This window comes from Idiotropiscis lumnitzeri, chromosome 14, assembly GCF_059441095.1.
Source record: "Idiotropiscis lumnitzeri isolate Australia: NSW breed Sydney's pygmy pipehorse chromosome 14, RoL_Ilum_1.0, whole genome shotgun sequence".
NCBI lineage: Eukaryota > Metazoa > Chordata > Actinopteri > Syngnathiformes > Syngnathidae > Idiotropiscis > Idiotropiscis lumnitzeri.
Window position 1 is genome coordinate 2738055 of NC_142404.1, and position 12486 is coordinate 2750540.

General features: G+C 40.9%; 1 pseudogene; it reads left to right on the forward strand.

The window, feature by feature from the left end:
- The first annotated feature begins 4215 nt into the window (after positions 1 to 4215).
- LOC148323137 (5.8S ribosomal RNA) lies at positions 4216 to 4381 on the forward strand (annotated as a pseudogene).
- Positions 4382 to 12486: the final 8105 nt, after the last annotated feature.

The following is a 12486-nucleotide window of genomic DNA, read 5'->3' on the forward strand; positions in this document are numbered from 1 at the left end:
CTGGCGCCCATGCGCTCGGTGTAATATGGGCGTAACTTCATGTTCACGCCAGCGCAAGTCGAGTTAAGCATGTTTGGGGCCGTATTCCGCCTCTCTGGGCTTCCGGTACAGAGTTGCCTCTCCTCCGACTCATCCGATCATTTGAGGATTGAAAGTACACTCCCCTCGGCGTAAAAAACAGGCGCATCGTCAAGGCCGGGTTGAGACAGGCATGTATGACGGTGGCAATCACAAATCTTGGGGGGCATTATTGCATTGTATACATAACGTCATCATGGCCAGCAGAATTGAATGCAAGCAATGTCTAAACTAGTGTTCTGTTGTATATCAATTGTTTATAAGGCTGAGGACCTGTGGAGAATGCAGCACCTGAAATGCAAACAAATTCTTTGAAATCTAACAAGAGCTTAGCTACTAGAAGAATTAGGTTATATGGTTTTGGTTATTGTTGTTGACTGCACATATATTCAAGAAAAATATGAACTCTTGTTTTTATAATGTAATTGGCAATTAAGTATGTCACTACACAAAACACTATGAACAAGTTTAACAGAGCTCATTTGCAAATTGCGATTAGAAACATGACATTGGCTGATTTGCATACCGAAGGGTGATTGGTAGTTGGGTCGTCGCTCGCTGCAGACAGCTATCCCTCACAATGAGCCGGCGGCAGGACGATACTCTGAGTGAAAAGAGGGGATGGAGCGAAACAACTTGATATATTTTTTTATTTTAGTGGGCAAGCACGACATTAAGACGAACAAATTGGAGCGGAGGAGAAAGGCATTACATTATAAAAATATGTGAGATATAATATATTTTGGGGGATTTTGTTTGGGGAGCACAATATTTATTTGAGGGGGCCAGGCCCCTCTTGCCCCTGCCATCATCATTTTCATGCCAGGGCAATGGTCTAATTCAGTGTGTTTATGAATTTGACTACACCTCACTCCGTGTTACTTCCTTGCCCCCTGGCGCAACTCGCAATTTTGTAACAAAACGTTAACCACTTCTTTGACAAGTTAAAAGGTGTTCTATTATACAGCACAGGTTGCATAAAGTGATTTTGGTGTATTTGATGGAGGCACAAGCTGACAAATTCGGCTCTCAACAGACGTGTGTTGAATATCACCAGGTTTCATTCATGAATATGATAGCAGCTTGGGACAATACTTTGACTTATTGTAGAAATCATTCAGAGGACAAATTATAATCATTATCATCTTGAAAAAAATGTTTTATCGACGCCTCATGGCTATTGTTGATTACACACAAAGTTATGATCAGGGGTGTAAGGCGGTCTCCAATTGCCCACGTAATACTACAACGACATCATCCATCAAGGGGGGATCTTGCAGTTTATGTGTCAATATCATGCACAGAAAAATCCAGCATGCCCGCGCGTGACCCTAGTGAGGATATGTGGCGCAGGGGATGGATGGATGGACTTTGAAACATTTGGAGCACCTAAATTCAGAGTCCATCGCAGAGTGTGGCCATATTGGACGCCACATTTTCAGTAAAAAAAAAAGTAAGCTAAACCAATCCTTACATACATTAAAATCAAATATATAACATGATTAGGCTTATGAAAAGCCCCTCTGAATGCACTGTGAGAACACATAAGACATGACAAACAACACCACGTAAGATTTCTCATTCTCTTTTAAGTCAGCCATGGGAACACTAATCTTTGTGATACTTTCAGAGGTTGAAGTAAGCCTAAATTGTTATTTCCACATACATTTTGGGGCTGATTGATCCCCGTTAATATAGCGATGTATTTACAATGGTTTTGAATCGACAAATTGTCTACATTGACTCCCACAAGAGATGAAGGGGGAAAGGGTCAAGGCCATATTGTTAATTTTTTGTGGGTGGTGTTAAAGATGCTTGCTGATTCCTCCAATGCAAATTGATGAAATTGAAAATGCAAGCTAATATAATTTCCTGATAAAAAATAAAATAAAATAAAAAACGTAAATTGCGCTCGTTAGTGGAAAATGCACCATTTTTCGATTGCTGAAATTTCAAGATGAACTCTTTAACCTGCCTTGGTAGTGGAAAATGTCTTATTCCATTTTACATATGCTTCCCGATTGGTCCTTTTGAACAATTGATACTCTCATGAGTGTTCAAATAAACACTGATCGTGATCTTGAAAAGCACATTCAATTGATATTTAGATTTTTTACAGTCTAAGCCACAGAACTCCAGTTCTGAAAATGAGCCCCACTCACATTCTCCTTGAGCAGAGGCCGCTATTTGAGTTACAGCACCTCAGCACGCAGGTGCTTCGCCATATTCACTCTCATTTCTTCCCCTGAGATGTGTGGGGGTCGGCGAGCCAGCTGAACCCTGCCTCTGATGCAGGCAGACATGTCGCTATGGGGGAAATGACAGATTGACCCGTCCAACAGCCATGATGGATTTGCTGGAGGCTGACGGGACTTCACTGGATGACATCCAGGAGCCACCACCGGCTTCAAGTGCAGTGGAGCTTCACACATTCTGAAGGTCACTTCCTGGCTTAACACAACAGTTTCCTGGTGGAGGCAGATGGCCACTGAAACTCAGAGTCAGGTCCTGGTGGATATGTAAACTTTCTCTTACGGAAGTGACTGAGGTACTGGATGCTGACTGGTTAGAATTATCACACACACACACACTTACGGGCCAATCAGTAATGATGCCATCGTGTTTGCCACATTAAGACTGTCCAATGATTGTGCAAACAGTTTCCAAAAAACAGCCAATAACATTACAGTGAGATCATGTAGGAAAATGGAAGTGAATCGACAAAGACTGGCAGCCCGTGGAAGAAAGCATGCAGACTGGTTAGCAAATAACTAGAATGTACTTGCACCTCACCTGTACCAAGGAAAAAATGAAAGAGAGAAAAAAGATGCAGTTTGTCTTTTTGCTAGTTAGCAGGCTGCTTTTAACAACAGATGATGTAGGTGTCAATTAAATCTATTATTTTCACACCGTAGCAAGCAAACATCATTAAGCCGTGTTTAGCATAGCAAAGATTAAAAGTTATTTATCATTGTGCTTTTTAGATATGATTTGAATGAGTGAGCCATGTCCGGTTAGCAAAACAGCGTCAGCTCTGATTGGCTGTTAGCTAGCAAATGCAAATTAGAGCATGAGAGAGATGTACACTATGAGCCCAGTAACAGCAAATCAAATAGCATTATCTAGTAAATTAAACTTTAATCTTGTTGTTGCTTGTATTATGAGTGTGTTGCGCAAGGTTCTGTTTATGTGTTAATTTTATTTCCTGAAACCCTAACTGTGGATGGTATGACAAACAATGACTTCTCACTTACAGAGGGGGTTAAGAGTACTGTTTGTGTAGTTGTGTGTGCGAGTGGCACACAATGCCGGTGCATTTTTTTTGGGCCAGTCCAGCCCTTCCTATATCAGTTTGCATTTCTCTATGTACGTTTGAAATCTGCTTCCTGATTCAAATTTGTTTAATAAAATTACCCATTTGACTGTATTTCTTTGCTCTTTCTCTCCAATACCGCATAATACCACCCAAACACCCTGCTCCTTCTAAGATCCCATTTTCCGACAACGAACAGAAGCGTGGTGAATGATTCCTGTTAAAGGATCAGAGTTTCCTTGCGGTGTTGGCGCTGGAGTGAGCACGGTGGTATCTTCTCGAGACCACCCCGCACTCTGACGAAAAGGAAACTTTTCCAGTGTAGCCCAGGGACAATCTGTGTGATATGGACAAATACTCCCAACATAGGTAAGTATATTCCAAAATAGTATTTGTCCTTAAAATTACACTAAATGAATAACAATAAAAAAAAACATCTTTTATTGAGAAAACACAAATAAATGAAAAAAAAAAAAAACGGAAATAAATTACCAATAAATACCTATCCAACTGCCGTGTCTGAACTGCACACTAGAGGCATCAAGTAAAGAGATAATATAGCTAGCTAGATAAGAAATAAAGAAGAATTAAAAGACAAAGTAGTGGAATGTGGCTACAGGTTATAAAAGTAGATATATGGATGTCATGCTAGCTGTGTGCGAGCTGTGGGCTGTAAATAAAGTGAATAAAACATGACAAGCAGGACTTCAGAGAGAGAGAGAGTACACCGAGACAACACTGAGAATACCAGACTGGCGAAAGTCAACCATCTGGAACCGGTGGCTCCTCCAGCGACAGCCAGCCAGACCCAACCAAACAGTGACAACTCTTAGCGATGGATCACTCGGCTTGTGCATCGATGAAGAATGACGCTGACTCCAAGAAATAATGTGAATTGCAGGGCACATTGATCATCCGCACTTCAAATAAATCTTGGGGCCCAGACTCCGCTGCTTGTGGCTCAGGCAGCGCTTTGCTCTACCAGTGGATCCCTCAATACAATCCACAGCAACCGGTGACCAGATTGGTGACCCCTCTAAGCTTGGTGTAACCTTATTCGCGACTGGAGGGAAGTAATCGTAAAAAGATTCCCTCCGTAACAGTGTGGAAATCTGAAATAGAAAATAACGGTATAAAAATTATAGGGTTATACCGTGTGGTAGACGTTTTTATATTGTACAGGGATATACAGTATATCGTTATAGCAAAGACATCATCATTAGTTCGCAATGTATATTAGGCAAGCAAACACATAATTCCACCATTCTGAGACCCTAGTGAGGATAAGATGTACAGTGGATGGATGGATGCGTGAGTTGGGATGATTTGCTTGTTTGTGTGACCTATGATTGATTGGCGATCAATTCAGGCAGTTCCACATTGAAAGTGAGTTCCAGCACACCCTTGCTGCTTGCTTTTGAGTAGTACAGAGAATGGATGAATGGTATATTATGATTATTTGTGTTAAATGGGGTATTATCTATATTATTAACACCGGTAGATATTTATTTTCCCCAAACAAAGAAAAAGTACAGCTTTTGTTACACAGAGTACCGGAACATTTCTAAGACTCTTGCTGTCATGCGAGGAAAATTCACGGATGAACTCGGACTGGTGTCGCAATGTGGAGATGGATGTATTTATTGCACTTCATCGCTTTGCTCAAATTAAATGCAATTTATGATACTTATTTTGGCACTCAATTGCTTATTCATACAGCCCCGCATATTGCTCCCATGTTTTGGCCTAGTTCGAGTCGCTCTCTCTCTTTCTCAGTTGAACTCTCAGTTAATGAAACAGCATTGCAAGATTTCATTCTGATCCGATTGCAAACAGTTGAATTCTGTACCGGCGGTACCAGTTAAGGACAATTACAACAACGGCTCAAACCCCACTCCCGCCCTTGCTTAATGACTTTTTAAAAAACTTTTCATTCTCCCGTCCCCAAAATGGCCATCTGTCCAAGAGGGACCGTTCCGTCACGAAGATGGAATGCCCATCTCTGGTCATAATACATGTCGCTCAATGAGTTGCCTGACTCCACACGCATGGTTGTTGCGAGCCAACAGTTATCACTGTATAGAACCTAGTTATTGATTTCTCTTAAATAACATTTACAGAGACAATTGTGGACTCTTGTCCAGACCGTTACATAATCTAGAGAGGAGCTAGTTAGTTGACCAATGTAATTCAAGTGTTATCCTCCCATCACTCAATAAATAAAAGTGAAAGTAGATGCTGACAACAACATTTGAATTATTTTCTTTTTTAATCAGCAAGACCATTGTCACTGACAATAGCTTGAATAAAGAAAAAAAAACATTTAAATGTTATCAATATGTCAAGAATTACGGTCGTAATGACATTTTAAAGACTTCAAAAGGTGGGCAAAAATGCTTGTTAGAATTTGAAAACTATAGAACACCCTGAGACTGTGTTTGTGCAAAGCGGCGTGCGGCTGTGTAGAGAAACATTTTGAGTCGAGTAAAGCATAGGGAACGACTAGGATTGCCATAAAATCGATCTCTGCAGTGTGACCCGCATCTGCCTGTTGTTTGTTTGGCTACCGGATTCCCACACCATCGCTAGCAATAGACGGCTGTCTTATCCCAGTGGACAGCTCCCCTGCGTCTCTCCCCATGCACGGTTAGGTGACAAAATGTTGGCACTGTATTATTCTCTTCGGCATTGTACAAATTGGATGTAACTTCGTCTGCATGTCCCCAAATACCGAAGGAATTAAATGAGATACTTTATATCAATATAATAAACGCATTCTCGTTTTCATGACTTTTGGGCATTCAAAGTTAAAGTCAAAGTCAAAGTGGTTATTTCGTCGTGCTTGTGTCTTAAACCTCTTATTTTAGAGGACTCTTGTTGTTTGATTGTTAAGGATGAGTTTTTAAATGGAATGAATGATCCTCGATTTAATATGCAGTACAGTTGTATTAGCAAATACAATATACATTTTCTATATGTATGACCATTTAAGGATGAATAACACAAATGGATTAAGAGCTGATATGTATATGTGCACTTCATAATAATTGGCACCCCTGGAAAAGATGGTTTTTTTTTCTTACCTTAATAATGGACTATTTTTTTTAAGAGTGTATAATCCAACTTTTAATTAGATTCATTCAGCGTGGAAAAAAAACACATTAAATATATCATTATTTCACATTAAATAATGAGTGTCACATTTATTAACACCCCCGGAATCCCACACATTCGTCTATTGCCAACAAAACAGCATTTAATCTTCCAATAATGCTTCACAATATGGGAGAATTCAGAAAGAGGGCTCTCTCACCATTCCTCTCCGCACAATCTCTCAAAGTCATCCAGCGACCTCGGTCCTCTCCTTTGCACTTTACACTTTAACTCAATTCACGGGTTCTAATTTGGGTTGAGGTCTGGGGACTGCGATGGCAACGGGACGAGCTTTATTCTGTCTCTGGTGGACTATGTCTACAATTTTCAGGATGAGAGTATACTTCTGCAATAAAAACTGAGTTTATTTAAAGTCTTTCAACACATCTTAATTAACCAGGGGTGCCGACAATTACAGAGGGTGCTGTACATAATATGAAGAGAAAACACTTTGTTGTTAAATGTATAACCTGCATATGTTCCTGAAATATCCATCCATCCATCCATTATCTTTACCGCTTCTCCTCACGAGGGTCGCGGGGAGCTGGAGCCTATCCCAGCTGTCTTCGGGCAGTAGGCGGGGAACACCCTGAACTGGTTGCCAGCCAATCGCAGGGCACTCAGAGACAAACAACCATGCACGCTCGCACTCATACCTAGGGGCAATTTAGAGTGTTTAATAGACCTGCCATGGATGTTTTTGGAATATGGGAGGAAACCGGAGTACCCGGAGGATACCCACGCAGGAACGCGGAGAACATGCAAACTACACACAGAAAGGCCTGAGCCGGGATCAAACCCACGACCGCTGCTGTCTCTCACTGTGTGGCCATCGTGCTAACCAGTTGGGCCACGGTGCCGCGTTCCTGAAATATAAAACGCCAAATTGTGTATTCAATACCAAAAAGTTTATATTCTGAATGAACACAGTCTTCAGTGTCTTGATTTTCATGTCATAATAGAGGCAGGTGGGATCCTCGTCCCCTGCAGCTGAAATTTACCACACAGTCAAACCTACAACCTTACCTACAACAGTGCTGACTGTGCAGATAATAGCTAAAAAGATTCTACCAGATTCAAAAAGACTTTAAAAAACTATGGGTAGAACAAAGAATTTGATGATGTTCCGCAGATCCTGAAATGAGATGCATTAAATTCTCTATAATGACTGATGCACCCAATAAAGGCATCAGAAAAAAATGCAGTTCAATACTACAGGGCTTCATTTCATTAAGAATGTGGGTGTGTGATTGGAACATGCATAGAGGAGTCTCTGGCCAAATTTGGTTTATTTTGTTTTGATCAATTAAAGTGTTTAGTGCAGACAATCCAAATGTGAATGATGGAATTCCCAACTCTGTCTTTTCCAACTTGAAGAAGAAACAGAATGATGTCCTCCAAGGCAGATGCACATTGTGCTCAACAATGTGAGGCAGGGTCTTGACCTTCCCACAGGTAGCTGTGGAAATAAATATTGTGCCCAACGACTATGCATTCTTTTCCACATCTGCCAAAAGAAGAGAAAGATATAGTTTTGTGTTGATGACACTGACACCAATAGAAATGCAACACTGTAACGGCCGCGCCATCTTACAGGGGCCGCGGCCCCAAGATGGGCATCTCTTATTTTCATTCATAAAAGGTGGCAACGCGAGCTGGAGAATATCACAGCTGACTTCAGGCGAAAGGCAGAGGACAGTACACCCTGTACTGGCCACCAGTCAGTCACAGGGCACATATGGATACACACAACCATTCACACTCACATCACGCTGTCACTGAGTGGCGGCACACAAGTCAGGCACATATACCACGACACCATCAGTGATTAAAAAATATGTACAAATATATATTGTAGCGATATTTAATTCAGGGTGTCTTTAGCATATTTGTAATTGGAATTTCTGGGAATACTACAGGAAGGAAGTTTAGGGTTCTAAATAATATATATAAATTGATAATGCACCACACTACAGAGGCCATCATCATCTATCTAAAATGCTTTTATCATGTCAACGGTCAAAATACAAATCCTCCTATCTGACAGAAATGTCAAGTCTATTTGCAGAAATTAACAGTTTGTTTTCCGCTCATATGCTTCTACTCAACCAGCAGGTATACAAGCTCTTGAGTAGAAGAAGCTGTGTTGACAAGACAAACAGTGGCACGGTTTACGTTCTGGACCTGGATTTGACACCTGTATCAGGCAGGAGGATTTGCATTTTGGCTTTGGATATCAACCCTCACAGTCCCTGAAGTGCTTTGGTGCCGGCCTTTTTAATTGTTCCCAAAGCTCGAACAAACTTATGGAGATGCTGCACTCAGCCTTTATGCACTTCTGGAAAAGCCTGCCAGAAGGCATCAGGACGACAAAGTCTATTGATATTTTTAAAAGAAGGTACAATTCTCACCTATTTAGTAAAGCTTTTGACTCGTTTATTAATAAATTAATTTGGTGTTTTATCTGTTCACTTATTTATTTCTTTAATTTTTTTAAAATAGTCTACTGGCCTATTTTTCCTTTATCCATTCATACATGATCTAAAACGCTTATCGTCACTTGGGTCGCAGGGGTGCTGGAGCCTATCCATTAAATATCGTTTTATCTTTTATTTTATTCTCTTATTTTGTCTTCTTGACTTTGAATCTCTTTGAGATTAAAACTTTTTACAACTCTTGACTCCAGAGTTGCCTCATGAGAGCCTCCATGCAGAAAGGTGTGTTTTAGGTGGGGTTGCGTCTTCATATTTGTGAGGAGTTTATCATCTGTTGTTACGGACTATATGGCACCTCTCTGTATGGATTGCTCCCATAGATTGTTTTCCTTACCTGGATCCTTAGTGCCTTGCCATGTATCTATCCCAGGATGGGCAACTTAAATGTTGAATAATAATAATATTCCCTTTATTAGTCCCACAATGGGGAAATTCGAGATTCGAACCCAGGCCTCCTGGGGAGACTGGGTCCTGAACGCGGCGCCTTAGACCACTCGGCCATCCTGGAAGGGAGCCACAATTTTTTTATGATTGCTACTGGGGCTACATAGAACCTTGCACTTCCAAACCAAAATCTGTGACAAAAATGCTTTTAACGATGGACAAATACATACATGCAAAATAAAAGGTGCAAAATATGTGGTCTTGCTATATTTTACTGTTGATAATACTTTTGTCAATGCATGTATTAACGAGCCACCATTTTTTCCAGTGCAAAGGGATATCTTGCATATATATATATATATATATATATATATATATATATATATATATATATATATATATATAGAAAGAAACCAACATAAAATGTATGAACTCAATTTGTACAGTTTTTCACAAAAATCCAACTCACTCAAAATAGTAATATTGTTGAAGTGCTACTATTGTCCTGTGTATGTTAAATAATAAATCAGCCCAAATTATTTGGCCTAATCACTTGCAGTATAGGGCAGTAGGATTTCAAATTAGGGTCTAAAACTACGGTTACGGTTTTCTAGTAAGGTTACAAATGAGTGTTAAAGTGTATGGGACATGAAAAAAATAATACCCTAACAGCTTTTTTAGGAAGAGGTACAATTACAAATAATACAGTTACAATGATTACATTGGGGCGGCACGTTGGCCGACTGGTTAGCACGATGGCCTCACAGTGAGAGACAGCATCAGGCGTGGGTTCGATCCCGGCTCCGGCCATCCTGTGTGGAGTTTGCATGTTCTCCCCGTGCTTGAGTGGGTTTCCTCCGGGTACTCCGGTTTCCTCCCACATTCCAAAAACATGCATTGTAGGCCGATTGAACACTCTAAATTGCCCCTAGGTATGAGTGTGAGCGCGGATGGTTGTTCGTCTTTATGTGTCCCCTGCAATTGGCTGGCAACCAGTTCAGGGTGTCCCCCGCCTACTGCCCGAAGATAGCTGGGATAGGCTCCAGCACCCTCCGCGACCCTCGTGAGGAGAAGCGGTATAGATGATGGATGGATGGATGATTACATTGGTAAAAACTAAATGAAAAGTCCTCAATAAAGATGCAAAAAAACAAATATTTTCATGAGCTGGGTACGCGCACTGCCTGTTTGACCCAGTATGTGCGTGGGCCTCACTGGCCCAATGGGGTCGTCTTTAGACTCGCTCGATGACGTCACATCCGCCTTCTTCATGATTTCATGGTCGTAGTTAGGATTTCAAACTCAGGATAGGATTTAAGTATTGAGTATCCACCTTAATTTGAAACCCTACTTCAAAAGCCTATTTTGCTTTAGGTGTTATTGTATTTGTTTACCTTTACAACAGAAATAACATTGTTTTTTTTTTAAATCGAATTATGTTTTAATGTATTTAAGTTTAAGAAAAAATATCTGAAAAAATTAATTGGCCAATTTTTCCGGATTTTAATAGACCTAATATGGGTCGATTCACTCTGCCAGAGTATTAATCAGTCAGGCACTAACAGATAAAACAAAAAAGTCACAATTGTCTCCCATTTATGTTGAATTTTCTATAACAGATGAAATGAGCACTAAAATCCTCCATAACAAATGAAACCACAAAAAAAAAAGTGATGACTAAATTGTAGGATATACTCAACTGCCCACACAGCTCTTCACACGAATATTGTCCCATTTTTGCTTTATAAGTTGAGTTTTTATGCATCAAGATGTTGTAACCCAGCGAAAAAATCATTTTAAACTGGATGTACTGTACAATTTTTTATTTTATTTTTTTATTATTATTTCATCTGAGTAGCCCACGGCCCGGTAGTTGGGGACCACTACTCGAAGCTGAAGTGTTGCATGTTCAGGAAGAGGCAGATGAGCTCAAATGTGCTGTACGTCCTCTCGTGAAAGTGCTGCCTGCTGAAGAAGGCCAGTGTTTGCCATGCCCTCTCACTTATCCCTTACTCATTGCACCCACAACGCAATCTGACACGTCACGTTCGTGAGGGCGACTCGGGCAGTATGAGATGGTGGATGGTGCAGTGGTCACAAAACGCAGCCTTGGGAAAGTTGAAACCTGTCCACATCCTTGGGCCTTTTTCTCTGCAGGGCCTTATACAAGAGCCGCATGATGTGAGCTCTGTAGCAAAAGTTCACAATCCCCAACAACTCTAGCAGAGACTTCACAGTGGAGGGGCATGGGAAATTGGTGACAGCATCCACGCTGGTAGAAAGGAAAACCTCTCCCTGTGACGACGCGGTGCCTGAGCAAGGTAATTGGTGACAAGCTGAACTGGCATTTGGCTGTGTTGATGATGAGGTCATACTCGCGGAGTCACTCGAACAGCAGCTGGAGTGGTGTCAGGTGGTCCTCTGCATCTTCGTAGGCCGCCAGAATGTCTAATTGTATCCTTGTATTGCTTAACAACTCTCTGCGACTATATTTTACGTCTAAAAGGTTATTTTTTTTATACATATTCCTTGTGTGTTTTCACAAGTACATGCAGCATAAAATGAACCCTCTGAATCATTGACAAAAATTAATTCATTGAATGCCGTATTATCATCCATCCATCCATCATCTGAGCTGCTTATCTTCACGAGGGTCATGGGCATGCTGGTGCCTATCCCAGCTGTCAACGAGCAGTAGGTTGGGTACACTCAACTGGTTTCCAGCCAATCGCTGGGCACAAATAGACAAACAACCGTTTACACTCACAATCTCACCTAAAGACAATTTAGAGTGTTCCATAAACCTACCATGCATGTTTTAAAAATGTGGAAAGTAACCGGAGTACTCAAAAACACCCACACAGGCATGGGGAGAACATGCAAACTACACAGAGGAAGGCCGGAGCTGGAATCGAACCCTGGAACTCTACACTGTGAGGCGGACGTGCTAGCTCATCACTCACCGTGTTTCCCCAGTATTATGATTATCAGCTTTATTGTATTTAAATCAAATAATAAAAATCATCACACCGTGGAAGGCAAGGAAAAATCTGTCACACTACA